At 41.3% G+C, this 13,110-nt stretch overlaps 1 protein-coding gene across 1 annotated transcript in view; it reads right to left on the bottom strand.

Moving 5' to 3' along the window:
* LAMA1 (laminin subunit alpha 1) overlaps positions 1-13,110 on the bottom strand; it is a 120,482-nt gene that overhangs the window by 80,646 nt on the left and 26,726 nt on the right. The gene's annotated exons all lie outside the window — the stretch shown is intronic.

The raw sequence follows: 13,110 nt of genomic DNA on the forward strand, positions 1-13,110 counted from the left end.
TTTTGCAATACAGATTAAAGCTAGAGCAAGAATAGCACTTGCCACATAAAAGCAGATTTTGATTTTGTCAAATGGGGAAATAACAGAGATAAATAGTAATTGCATTGTGTGTGCCATTCAGGAAACTACTTTTGAAACAAAACATTCTTTAAGTGAACAGAGCTTTGCTGAGGAGACCTTGCAGACATGAGAAGGAAAAAAAAATTGGTGATACTTATCTTCAAATTCTGACTTACTAGATTTAATACCTTAAAAAAAGTCAAACAATCTCAGTTTTTATTAAAATCAGACGTAACTTAGAACATGATATTCACTTGGTCTGATTTTCTTTTCAGGTACTCCAGTTTTATCCTTTGAGACAACAAGCACATACAAACAGAATATTTCCAGTTGTTTCAATAAATATGAAAATTTACACAAACTGAGGATTTTGTCTACTGGCTTATACAACATTTCAGCAACGCAAGCAGAAGCAAACAAAAAGAGAAGCCAGCCCACTGTTTAGTCACAGCCACAAAGTCTTAGAAATAAAATCTCTCTGGGATCTGTGTATCCTCTGTTGTTCAGCACAATCTTAAAATTTGATCGAAGTTAAGTGAATACCAAGAATTATAATCCAGCTTCCATGAAGAGAAGAGCCCTTCTTAAATAACACTTACATCAAGCCAACAAGCTCCAACTGAAAAAAAATGCTAAAATACATGCTTGTAAGGGAAAAAAAACAAAATTTGGGCAGACTCCAAGTCAAGCAACTGTATTCCCTACATACAACCTGGATTTCATTGATTCAGTTAGCGGTAGTTGAGTTATATACCTGTTTCACACTGGGTTATGCACAAGCAGAATCTGGGGTATCATCATTTCAGTATCATCTTTTCAGTACTCCTAACCTGAAGACACTTGTATGTGACAAGAGTCACTTGTATGGGTATTTTCTCCACCACAGAAGAAAACTGCAGAAAACAATTAAAACTAGGGAAGTTTTATTGACTGAGCTTAGGAACTGCTATGCACCTCCAAGTCCCTTTGAAGTCAGTTATCTCTCTCAAATGCATAAAAGATGCAAGACTGGAACCCCAAATTTTTTCCAATGCCATGGTAGAAAATTTTCCTCAAACACTCTTATGTGTCTTTTATTTATTTATTTTCCCTCTCTGCTTGCTGTCACCAACTAAACTACTTCCCTACTTATTACACAGTTGGCTGAACAACAAATGATCTACTTTTGATTACTGTGAGATTTTTCAAGACCCATTATAGTCTGCAGCTGATGTAGCTAGTTTTAAATCCAGCTCCAACTAGTAACAATGAGCTATCCTTCATCACAAACTAACTCAGCCACTGCTGCAGAAGAGATATTCACAAGAGTATGCAAGTTAAATTTATTTTAAATATCAAGTTTCTTGGTGAGGGGGGAGTGGAGGGAAAAGCCAGTTAAAGATAAAAATTTTCACAGCAACTAGGCACATATTCAATGCACAATTCAATAAATTAAATCTTTTCAAGTCAACATTTTTCCAGAAAAATAGCAGCCATGTCTGGTACTCAAGACATCTAGGGATTGATTTTTCCTGCATGCCTACAGTTCACCAACAGCTGAAATGAAGACATTTGACACTATGAACCCAAAAGAGGCATTCAAAAATCAGTGAATGGTTCTATAAACATTTAAGTATGCACAGTGCAGAAAACCATTGCCTTCTTTTCCCCCAGATCCTCTCAACTCTCTTCCATTTACACACATAACCCATAGGTACCCAAAAATACTTCAGAGGTAAATTCACGGGATAATGAGTATCAGGAACTCCAGGAAAATTTGTCAGCCCCTGAAATAATATAGGTTAAATACAGAAATGAAAGAATATTGTATACATGCTCCTGCAGTCAAGAAATCACAAGACAACCTATCAGTAGGAGTTATATTCTCAGGGATTATGTTCCCAAGCAAGGGAATGAAGCTGAAGGGATTAAGGTGTTCCCAGTGTTTGCAGATGAAGACATTTTAAGGAATCTCAGCAGGCAGGGGTTTCACAGACCTCATATCCCACTGCCTCTGCAACCCAAAATGGATCTGAACCAGGAACTCTATGTAATGCAAGCTGATTTTCCAACATCCTCAGAGCACTTCTTTACAGATACTTACTTTTATAAATTCTTCAGGTTTGAACATCACTTAAGGCAATTTCTTTCCACTTTCCACATCCATGCAGTGTCCACTAACCAGCCACGTGATAAACTTGAGCTGTGTGGCAAGAGCTAATGATTTGTACACTTTAATTTGACTGTATAGCTTTCCCAGAACTCATTTCCTTATTGAGCTACAAGGGTAAAAAGGGCAAGCCAAAGCAAGTTAGCAATTCTCAAACAGCCACAGGAATGGCATAGATTAAAAGTGTCATTTTACAGGGATTTCAATCCCAACAGTAAGGACCAGCCAAATAATTTGTACTGAAGAACCTCTTCTTCGTAGCAGCAATGCCAATGGAACAAGTCACTTCTGTTTTATTTAGACTTTCTAATGACCTTGTTTCCCTGAATGCAGAACCAGCAACACCAAGCGCATTATTCTTGAAACAGATTTATAAATTAACTCTTCTCCCCATTCATCAAGAAATTTTGCATATTTTTTTGCTCAAGACTGGCAGTGGCCATGCAGCAGATGCTAGCCAAAAGTCCCCATTTCCAAGGGCATGGTCAGCGCTCTACAACGCACACAGATACATGCCCCGGCAAGCACAGTTTTCCTGGTAGTCTTTTTGGATAAAGACTCCCAGTTATACTTTTCAATTTACACGAATGGAGACAACTATAAGGGAAGATTCTGTCTTTTCATATCTATGAGTATTTGAGCCCCAGGCTCCAAAAGCGAAAAGTTAAAGGGAAAGATGAGTCCCAACACATTATTTTTTTTTCTAAATTTCAGAAATGTTTAACCTATTAAGAATGGAGGTACCAACTGCTACTTCAAATCTACACCCCAATTCAAATCCAAACTCTACCTGACCTTGAAAAAACCTGAAAGGAGGATATGATTTTAGGACCTCAGGGTCACTTTCAGTGTCCTATTGCATACCTTACTGAAATCACACTGGCATAATGTAAACCGTATAATGCAGAAGACTGCAAAATGAACAAGCCTGGAGGAATGCAAGACTCTTGGCAGACTGGTTCCTCCTAGTTTTATAAATTCAGCTAAATCTTTCCTTCAGGACGAGTGCAGAAAGGGAATCTAAAAAACAGCCAAGTATGTTTTTCAAAATAGCATGACAAGACCTGTGGTGAAAATGTTTGTTACAACTAACATTACTCCACATTTTAAGTGAAACTGAAAAATCCATTCTGTTCAGTGCTGCCAACACATATAAACCTGGTTACCAGAAAAGCCTCTTTTTCTCAGATTTTGTTTTACTGTCCAAAAAGTCTAAATTAATCTGTCCAAACTCTCAAAGAGTAGAAGACTATATGAAGGGATATTCTCAGTATCAGCCTATATTGTTCACAGAAATACCTTTTTAAGGGATAAAGATGGATTCAGGCTCTTATTAGAGACTGTGAGACCTAGCAATTGCTTGCAACATTTTGCTTCGAGGAGTCTGTGATGTTAAAAGTGCAAAATACACCAAACCCCTTAAAATTTCTAGTCTTCTAAATTATCTTTTCTGTAAGATTTTGATTCATTATGTGCAACCATTGTTTTGGAATAGAAGAAAAATTCACTTTACTCAAGAAGTGTATTGTAAGAATGTACAGATGAGCACCCTGAATCTTGCATCGTCAGTTTTACAAAGCCACAAAAGACTTTTAAGGAAGCTTGCCATGTACAATAAATTAGCACTGGTCCAGTGAAGTCAACAGAATAATATCTTTTTACGTCAGCAAAGGATTTGTCCTTACAGAAATCTCTTCTTCCCAATTGATTTCAAGATAAAAGCTCTGTAAAAATTGTATTATAATATTTACATTATTTTTTACTTTCTAATAGCAGAAACCAGAAGTTACTCTTACATCAGCCTCGGAGTGGTAATCCAGTACTCATGAAATATTCATGAGCTATGACTTAATCAGAAGTGAAGATGTTTTCTCAACTTGATAATAGGAGTCTTCCAAGAACAACTGGTCTTGCTTTACAATTCAAGAACTTTGTGATATACAAACTTCTGTCTTTCTGCTATGCCTAGTACAAAGTACCCTTAAATACCACTAAAAGTCTGAAGCATGGTAATAAAACTGAGGAGAATATTCTTCATTTAATGGTGTGACAGAGAAATATTTTACAGCTAGCCCGAGCACACTGCTGACATTTATAATAGTCAGCATTTATTTTAATTTGTTATAATTTCACAAAGTAGCTGTCCAGAGGAGTCAAACACAGGCAAAAATGCTGTTTTTATCTAAAACTGCTGCTGTGCATTTTGTTTCTGTAGAATTGCCAGTGTAGGAAGCACAAGGTCATAAATCAAATCTTGGTATTTTGTACATCAATACTACACCTCATTGCTAAACTACTCTTTCCCCAGTCCTGGAACTTTGCCATACTTTTAATGGAAAGGGGCGGGGGGGGCGGGGAGAGGAAAGACTATCATACATCTGGGTCCTGGAAAGACTGAAAAGCACACCAGAATACATGTACCTAGTTGTTATGATCCACGTGAGCTAAAAAATCATGAGGTACCCACTGGCTACCCTTACAGAATGCTTAGCCTTAGTTATAAATGGCACAGAGACTGCAAAGGAGAAAGATCAAAACAGCAGTTTCAATACTGATTTTCTTAGCCAGCCCTCTTGTCTTAAAGCAATTCCATCAAACTGCTCTTCAGTCAAACTGGTTTTAGACTAAATAAACTAAGTGCAAGGTAGAATATTAGCTGAAAGAATTTCCTCTGCTCCCTTCAACTTTGAGCCAAGAGATGAATACAGCCAAATACAGGACACAGGACACAGACTGTGGCCAAAACTTCACTTAGGGTAAATTGGAGTGGAGCCAGTTTTCACCAGCTAAGGGAATCTTCCCCATATTTGCCAGCCAAGGCTATGTTCTAGCACTCACCAACCCGACTGCTGGATTTTATCTCTAAACTGCACATTGGTAACAATCCCAAGAAACAATCCATTCCTCTTACTGCTAGAACTTCTGGTAATTACTCAAAAAACATAAATAATGACCAGATGGTCATTCTTCACACCACAAAGAGGTGTGAATATATTCTATATTCTGGCAAGGAAAGTTAAAGGACAGATTTACTTTAATACACTTGACAGATTTAATGCACAAAGATTGAAATGTAATAAAAAGTACCAATGCTAAAGAGATATCGCAGCACATATAGTTACAGGTACTGACTTTCAGGAATACTTTTAAAGGTCCTAGAAGAGTATTTTAACTCATTCTCAAGCAAATTTATGAAGTAAACAGTTACTAAAATCACTAAGGGCCTTCATACACTTTTCTTTTGTTACTCTTTACTTGTGCTGACTCGCTTAAAGTAAGCACACCAAGTCAGCTCTAATAACTTATTGACTTCAAGCGATCTCTATTAACCAAATCCTTTCTCACAGAGCGGTAATTTACATTCAGTTTGCATAGCCCTAGATGCCTTCTCTCTCTCAAGGTCTCTAAGGAAAACACAGAAGAAAGGCCCCTTGGGGGAAACTTTTCAAATCGAGTTAGTGAAACTGAGCACGGGTCAGGAGAGGAAAGATAGGTATTTGGTGAAACATCAACAGCACTAAAGCTGGAGAATAAAAGATTCAGAGGGCAGCTCAGCTGGTCTGTTTCCAAAGTGAAAATGTTCTAGGAGGATAAAAAGTAAGGCATTCCCTCCTTCATTTTTCCTTCCTGTTTGTCCATTTACAAACCAAACACAAAGCCAACTCTTCAAACAAGAAAGTCCTATCCAAATCGTCTGCAACTGACAAAAGATACCCTGTGATTATTTTATTAACAGTTCTGCTTTCTAATTAAAGAGCAAACTAGGCACTTGTTTAACCTATGCTTCATTTTAAAACATAAAAGTTAAACCTTCTGTTTTAATCATTAAAATAACTTTCAAGCAGGGTCTAAAGATCTTGCAAAAGCTTGTTTCTAACTGTACACCTCAAGTATGCATTTCTTAGTTAGTAACAAAGTTTATTCCAGAGTTCAGAAGCATCTCCATATTAATAATGGATTGTTGAGCTATGATTTTCAAACAGCTTAAGATAGGCCAACGCATAGATCTGTTCAAAGCAAAACAACAAGAAAAAGCCAAAAAAAACACGTTTTCTTCAGAAGTTATTTTGCCTTTTCTTGGAGCAGGGTAGGAGACTTCTGATACTTCCATGTCTAACCAACAAACTAATAAACTAGTGTCGTGGTTTAACCCCAGCTGGCAACCAAGCACCACACAGCCGCTCGCTCCCGTCACCCCAGCAGGATGGGGGGAAGAGAATTGGAAGGGTAAAAGTGAGAAAACTCGTGGGCTGAGAGAAGAACAGTTTAATAATTGGAATAATAATAATAATAATAATAATAATAATAATAATAATAATAATAATAAAAAATTGTAATGAAAAGGAATATAACAAAGAGAGAGAAATAAAACCCAAGAAAGACAAGTGATGCAAATAAAAACAATTGCTCACCACCAACTGACTGATGCCCAGCCAGTCCCTGAGCAGCGGACCCCTGGCCAACCTTCCCCCTAGTTTATTGCTGAGCATGGTGTCATACGGTATAGAACATTCCTTTGGTCAGTTGAGGTCAGCTGTCCCGGCTGTGTCCTCTCCCAACTCCTTGTGTACCCCCAGCCTACTCGCTGGCGGGGTGGTGTGAGGAGCAGAAAAGGCCTTGACTCTGTGTAAGCACTGCTCAGCAGTAACTAAAACACCCCTGTGTTATCAACACTGTTTCCAGCACAAATCCAAAACATAGCCCCATACTAGCTACTATGAAGAAAATTAACTCTACCCCAGCCAAAACCAGCACATTCTCCTACCCTTATTCCATACCATTTACAGCATGCTCAGGTCCCACACTATCCAATACATCCTCATTAACCACCACCCCCCCTTCCCATCCTTTGATATGATACACAGATATCATTCCCCTAGTCTATGGACCACCCCTGTGAAATGTCTGTAAAAAAGTCCATAAATGTCCACTGAGTTCATTTAGTCCATGACTTTGGGCTCCATCTGTGATGGTGGTCACTCAGGACAGGAGAGGTGGTGTGTTGCGTGGAGTTATTGGGCACCAAAGCCAGCTCAGGTCGGGTCACTGCTGCACTTGCACTGCTTCTTGTAAGGCTTGTCCTCCATTGGTTCAGGTGGTTCCTGCTATAGTAATTCCTGTAACATGCAACTCAAATCCTGGGTTACAACAATTTAAAGGTATTTCCATTACAATCTCCACCCCAGTCCCTTTGGGCCAGGTTATAAGCTTTAACATTGCAGTGAACTCCTCCCCTTGCTCCTAGCCTGGCTAGCAATGAGGCATTCCTGCTATAGTAATTCCCATAACATGCAACTCAAATCATGGATTGTTTTCACTCAGGATTAAATCACCTTGAGGTACACATTGGACTCCCACCTCCTCTGGTGACACTCCGAAGATTCAGCCCTCTGGCCGAATCTTGATCTGGCCGAATGATCACTTCCAAGATTCCCGGGCGGTCGGGGTTTCCCATTCGAGCCCGTTGCATTATCAGTGCAACCCACTTACTCCATGTAGCATCAGCTGCATGATGCGTAGAGGGGACCCTCCCTTTGAACATCCAGCCCAGCACCAGCAATCGAGGTCCCAAAAGGAGCTGTGCTTCAGTACCAACTACATGGTGTAAGTGGCTCAAATTCCTTCATATGCTGCTAACATTTCTTTTTCAGTTGGAGTGTAACAGGCTTCAGATCACCTATATCCCTGGCTCCAAAACCCTAGGTCGACCTCAAGTCTCTCCAGGCACTTTCTGCCAGAGGCTTTAGGTGGGGCCGTTATCGCTGGCTGAGGTGTAAAGCACCTTCTTCACATCTTGTCCTGTCCAGACTGGCCCAAGGGCTACTGCATGAACTATCTCCCGTTTAATTTGTTCAAAGGCTTGCTGCTGCTCAGGGCCCCATTCAAAGTCGTTCTTCTTCCAGGTCACTTGATAGAGAGGGCTTACGATCAGACTATAACCTGGAATATGCATTCTCCAAAAACCCACAACACCTAAGAAAGCTTGTGTTTCTTTTTTGCTAGTTAGTGGAGACATAGCTGTTATTTTATTGATTACATCCATTGGGATATGACGACATCCATCTTGCCATTTTATTCCTAAAAACTGGATCTCCTGTGCAGGTCCTTTGACCTTACTTCGTTTTATAGCAAAACCAGCTTTCAAAAGAATCCGGATTATTCTTCTCCCCTTCTCAAACACTTCTTCCGCTGTGTTGCCCCACACAATGATGTCATCAATATACTGCAGGTGTTTGGGACCTTCACTTTGTTCCGATGCAGTCTGTATCAATCCATGACAAATGGTAGGACTGTGTTTCCACCCCTGGGGCCGTCGGTTCCAGATGTACTGGATACCCCTTCATGTGAAAGCAAACTGTGGCCTGCACTCTGCTGCCAAAGGGATTGAGATAAATGCATTGGCGATATCAATTGTTGCATACCATTTGGCAGCCTTTGACTCCAGTTCATATTGCAGTTCTAGTATGTCTGGTACAGCAGCACTCGGCGGCAGTATGACTTCGTTCAGGCCACGACAGGCCAATGTTAGCCTCCACTCTCCATTACATTTTTGCACTGGCCATATGGGACTGTTAACGGGTGAATGAGTCTTACTGATCACTCCTTGACTCTCCAGTCACTGGATCAACTTATGAATGGGAACCAGGGAGTCTCAATTGGTGCGATATTGCTGCCAGTGCACTGTCATGGTAGCAATTGGCACCTGCTGTTCTTTAACCCACAGCAACCCCACCACAGACAGATCCTCTGAGAGACCAGGCAAGCTAGACAACTGTTTCACCTTCTCCGTACTCAAGGCAGCTATACCAAAAGCCCTTTTGAGTTTTTGAAGTATACTCTCCTGAGGTTGTCTATGCCAAGGATACATGGAGCCTCCGGACCAGTCACAATAGGATGCTTTTGCCACTCATTCCCAGCTAGGCTTATCTCAGCCTCCAACACAGACAGTTCTTGGGATGCTCCCACCACTCCAGAAATACAGATGGATTCTGCCCCTTTGTAATCTGATGGTATTAGAGTACACTGTGCACCGGTGTCCACTAGAGCTTTATACTCCTATGGGGCTGACATGCCAGGCCATCGAATCCACATAGTCCAGCAAACCCAGTTGTCCCTTTCCTCCACCTGGCCAAAAGCAGGGCCCCTCTATTCCTGGTCGGAGTCTTCGTTACTTGATTTTTGTAACTGCAAAGCAGAAGTCCCTTTATCAGGTTCAAAAGTACGATCAGCCCTTCTACTCTGCCCAACAGACATTGCAGCAGTAATTTTCCTGGATGGATGCTTTTTGGCTGTTGTTTTTCCTTGCAGCTCCTGTACCCGAGCTTCTAGTCTCCAGGTAGGTTCACCATCCCACTTCCTCATGTCCTCCCCCTGGTCACACAGGAAGAACCACAGGGTTGCACATAGTGTGCACCACCAGTACCCTTTCCCTTGAACAGAAAAAGGCTGACTCTTAATAGCTGAGGCCGTAGTTGGAGTATGTGAGGAAGACCTACCCTTCTCGGCTTGCGCAGACGTTTTTTGGGTCAGTCTGTCCACAGCCAAGACAAAGGCCCACAGGGAGGAAGCGAGATTATCTTCATATTCTCGGAGCTGTCTGGACAGTTCATCTATAGTTGGTGCCTCTGTGTCTGTCCAGCTCATTATCGCCAGGGTGTGGTTGTATGACGTCAGTGCATTTCATTCAAACTTTCACCACATGGACTGCATGCACCGGATTTCATCCGGGTCTTTGGATGCCTGGTCATTATCCAGGCTGTTATAGATCACCTCCATCACGGCTAATTCCCTTAAATACTGGATACCTCCCTCAATGTTGGTCCATTTGCTTAGGGAATTTGCAAGTTCTTCCTTGAAGGGATACCTGTCCTTCACACTTGACAGGAGTCGCCGCCAAAGACTGAGGACTCCTGCTTTTTTCCAATCCCTTTGTCAATGGCCTTATCCTTAGCAAGGAATCCTAGCTGCCGGGCTTCCTTACCCTGTAATTCCTGACTACTGGCCCCAATATCCCAACACTGGAGTAACCAGCTGAGAATTAGCCCACCTGGTTGATGGCTAAAATCTTTTCACATATCTCACAGCTCACTTAGGGATAGGGATCAGGTGGTTTCTGTCTCATTTATGATTTCAGTCTCTTCCTCCTCCTGTTCTTGTGACTGCTCTGCTGCAGAATAGGCTGCCTCTTCTGATTCTTTCTCCTGCTCCCTCTTAGGAGAAGCTTCTTCATCCCTTACTAAACGAGCTGACTTCCGCTTCCGTTGTTTCTTTTTAGTTATAGGGGCGACTGATATAGTGTCTGGTTTAGCCATAGTGTCTGTTGGTTTGTTTTCCCTCTCTTCTCCCTGAGGGTGCTGCATAATATCGAGCAGCGTTTGGTAGATGCTGGCCAGGGCCCAGCACAGTGCGGTAGGCTGTGCCTCTTTGGAATAGCCATGGCATTTTTTTTTCAAACATTCTATCACTTCATCAGGATCCTGTAGTTGTTTGGGAGTGGAGTTCCAGACCATTGGAGGTGAGAAGTTCTCTAGATAACTGCCCATATTCTCCCACATGCTGAGCCACCCATGACCATACTCTCGCGGAGCCTGGGTCATATTCCTAAATTGCTTGTTACCCTTAGACAAAACCAAAGCAATATTCCTAAGAAAGACCAATAGATGTATTTTAACTACCCAAGGACGTTCAAGATATTGAGAAGTTATTGTAATGAGGGAGAAAACATCACAGAAGAAGGTACCAAAGATGCCATTCTGTATTTCCTCCACAAAAAACCTCTCATAGAAAGAAATATAATTGTTAATTGTCTCCATGAGATGGTATCTGAAGTACGGTAATGGCTTCAGTACAGAGCCCAAATACCAGGTTAAGCTCAAGGCCAGTGTTTTAATAACAAATCTCCCAGGCAAAACATCACTAATCACTACAGAGCACAGCAAACTGCAAAAGCCAACACCAATCTTTTAACATGTAAAGCAAAAAAAAAAAAAGCATGGTGCAGATCAGATAAACTAATATTGAGAACAGATGAATCAAAATCATGACCCGCAACTGTTAACAGATATAAATCCCTTCTAATATGCTCTGGTCAATCTGTTATTACCTCAAACCCTTTGAGCCCCACATTGGGCGCCAGAAAGGACTGTCGTGGTTTAACCCCAGCCAGCAACCAAGCACCACACAGCCGCTCGCTCGCTCCCGCCACCCCAGCAGGATGGGGGGAAGAGAATTGGAAGGGTAAAAGTGAGAAAACTCATGGGCTGAGAGAAGAACAGTTTAATAATTGGAATAAAAATAATAATAATAATAATATAATAAATTGTAATTAAAAGGAAAATAACAGAGAGAGAGAAATAAAACCCAAGAAAGACAAGTGATGCAAATAAAAACAATTGCTCACCACCAACTGACCGATGCCCAGCCAGTCCCTGAGCAGCGGACCCCTGGCCAACCTCCCCGTGTTTATTGCTGAGCATGATGTCATATGGTATGGCATATCCCTTTGGTCAGTTGAGGTCAGCTGTCCCGGCTGTGTCCCCTCCCAACTCCTTGTGTACCCCCAGCCTACTCGCTGGCGGGGTGGTGTGAGGAGCAGAAAAGGCCTTGACTCTGTGTAAGCACTGCTCAGCAATAACTAAAAACACCCCTGTGTTATCAACACTGTTTCCAGCACAAATCCAAAACAGAGCCCCATACTAGCTACTATGAAGAAAATTAACTCTACCCCAGCCAAAACCAGCACAATTAGCAAATGCTCTGTACAGTTCAGCAGCCTCCTGCCTAAGAATGATGAATACCTCCCAGCTTTGCTGTAAAGTGCCAAAACACAGGAACCAACTTTTGCCCAGACAGTTCCAGCCTCCCCAGGGTCAGAAATCACTGTTTTAGAGATATAAGCCCTAACCCTTCAGAACAACTCACAGCAAAAGTTCATAGAAGATATAATATAGAACATTTCTTCCGATCAGAATCAGTCAGAAGAGAAGCACAGAAAGTGGCAAATCAACTTTTCTTTCAGCAACACTAACTTTGCCCCATTTTATACGTGTTTTGCTTTCTAGTCCTGAAGGATATCCCTCAGCTGTGGGAATAGTGAAAGTCTGTGAGGGGACTTATGAAAAAGATGGCGGCAAACCTTTTAGCAGGGCCTGTTGCGACAGGATAAGGGGGAATGGCTTTAAACTAAAGGGGCATAGATATAGGCTAGATATAAGGAAGACATTTTTTATGCTGAGGGTGGTGAAACACTGGCACAGGTTGCCCAGAGAGGTGGTGGATGCCCCATCCCTGGAAACATTCAAGGTCAGGTTGGACGAGGCTCTGAGCAACTTGATCTAGTTGAAGATGTCCCTGCCCACGGCAGGGGGATTGGACTAAATGACCTTTAAAGGTCCCTTCCAACCCAAATTATTCTATGATTCTATTCCAGGATTCTGGAGATCCTGCAATTGAACTTTCTGACACTTCAATCTGACCATTACGTTACATTAACAGGTTTACATATTTAATGTAAATATGCAAATATACTGAGAAATTTAAACAGAAGAGTTTAACTTGAGATCTACTGTGAGATAATTGATGTGAATACAATAATCATCCAGTCACTTACCTTTCTCTCCTCCTCTGAAACTCAGTATCTGAGTTACAATACCTATGGATCAAAAGAGTTCATATTTGGAAGCATATTGTGCTCTGTTTTCTTACAGTAAATGTCAAATGTTTCTACCATGTCCTACTCCAAATCATTTACTCTTTTACTAAGAAACTGTACAATGATCAGGTGACAGGCTGATAGTTATGGTTAATAAACAGAAACAGATGCATCCTCACATGTAAAATCTGCATTTATGACAACACCCTGAAAACACTGCTGCTTGAAAATAAGTCTTTGATAACCCAGA

Source organism: Aptenodytes patagonicus, chromosome 2, assembly GCF_965638725.1.
Source record: "Aptenodytes patagonicus chromosome 2, bAptPat1.pri.cur, whole genome shotgun sequence".
NCBI lineage: Eukaryota > Metazoa > Chordata > Aves > Sphenisciformes > Spheniscidae > Aptenodytes > Aptenodytes patagonicus.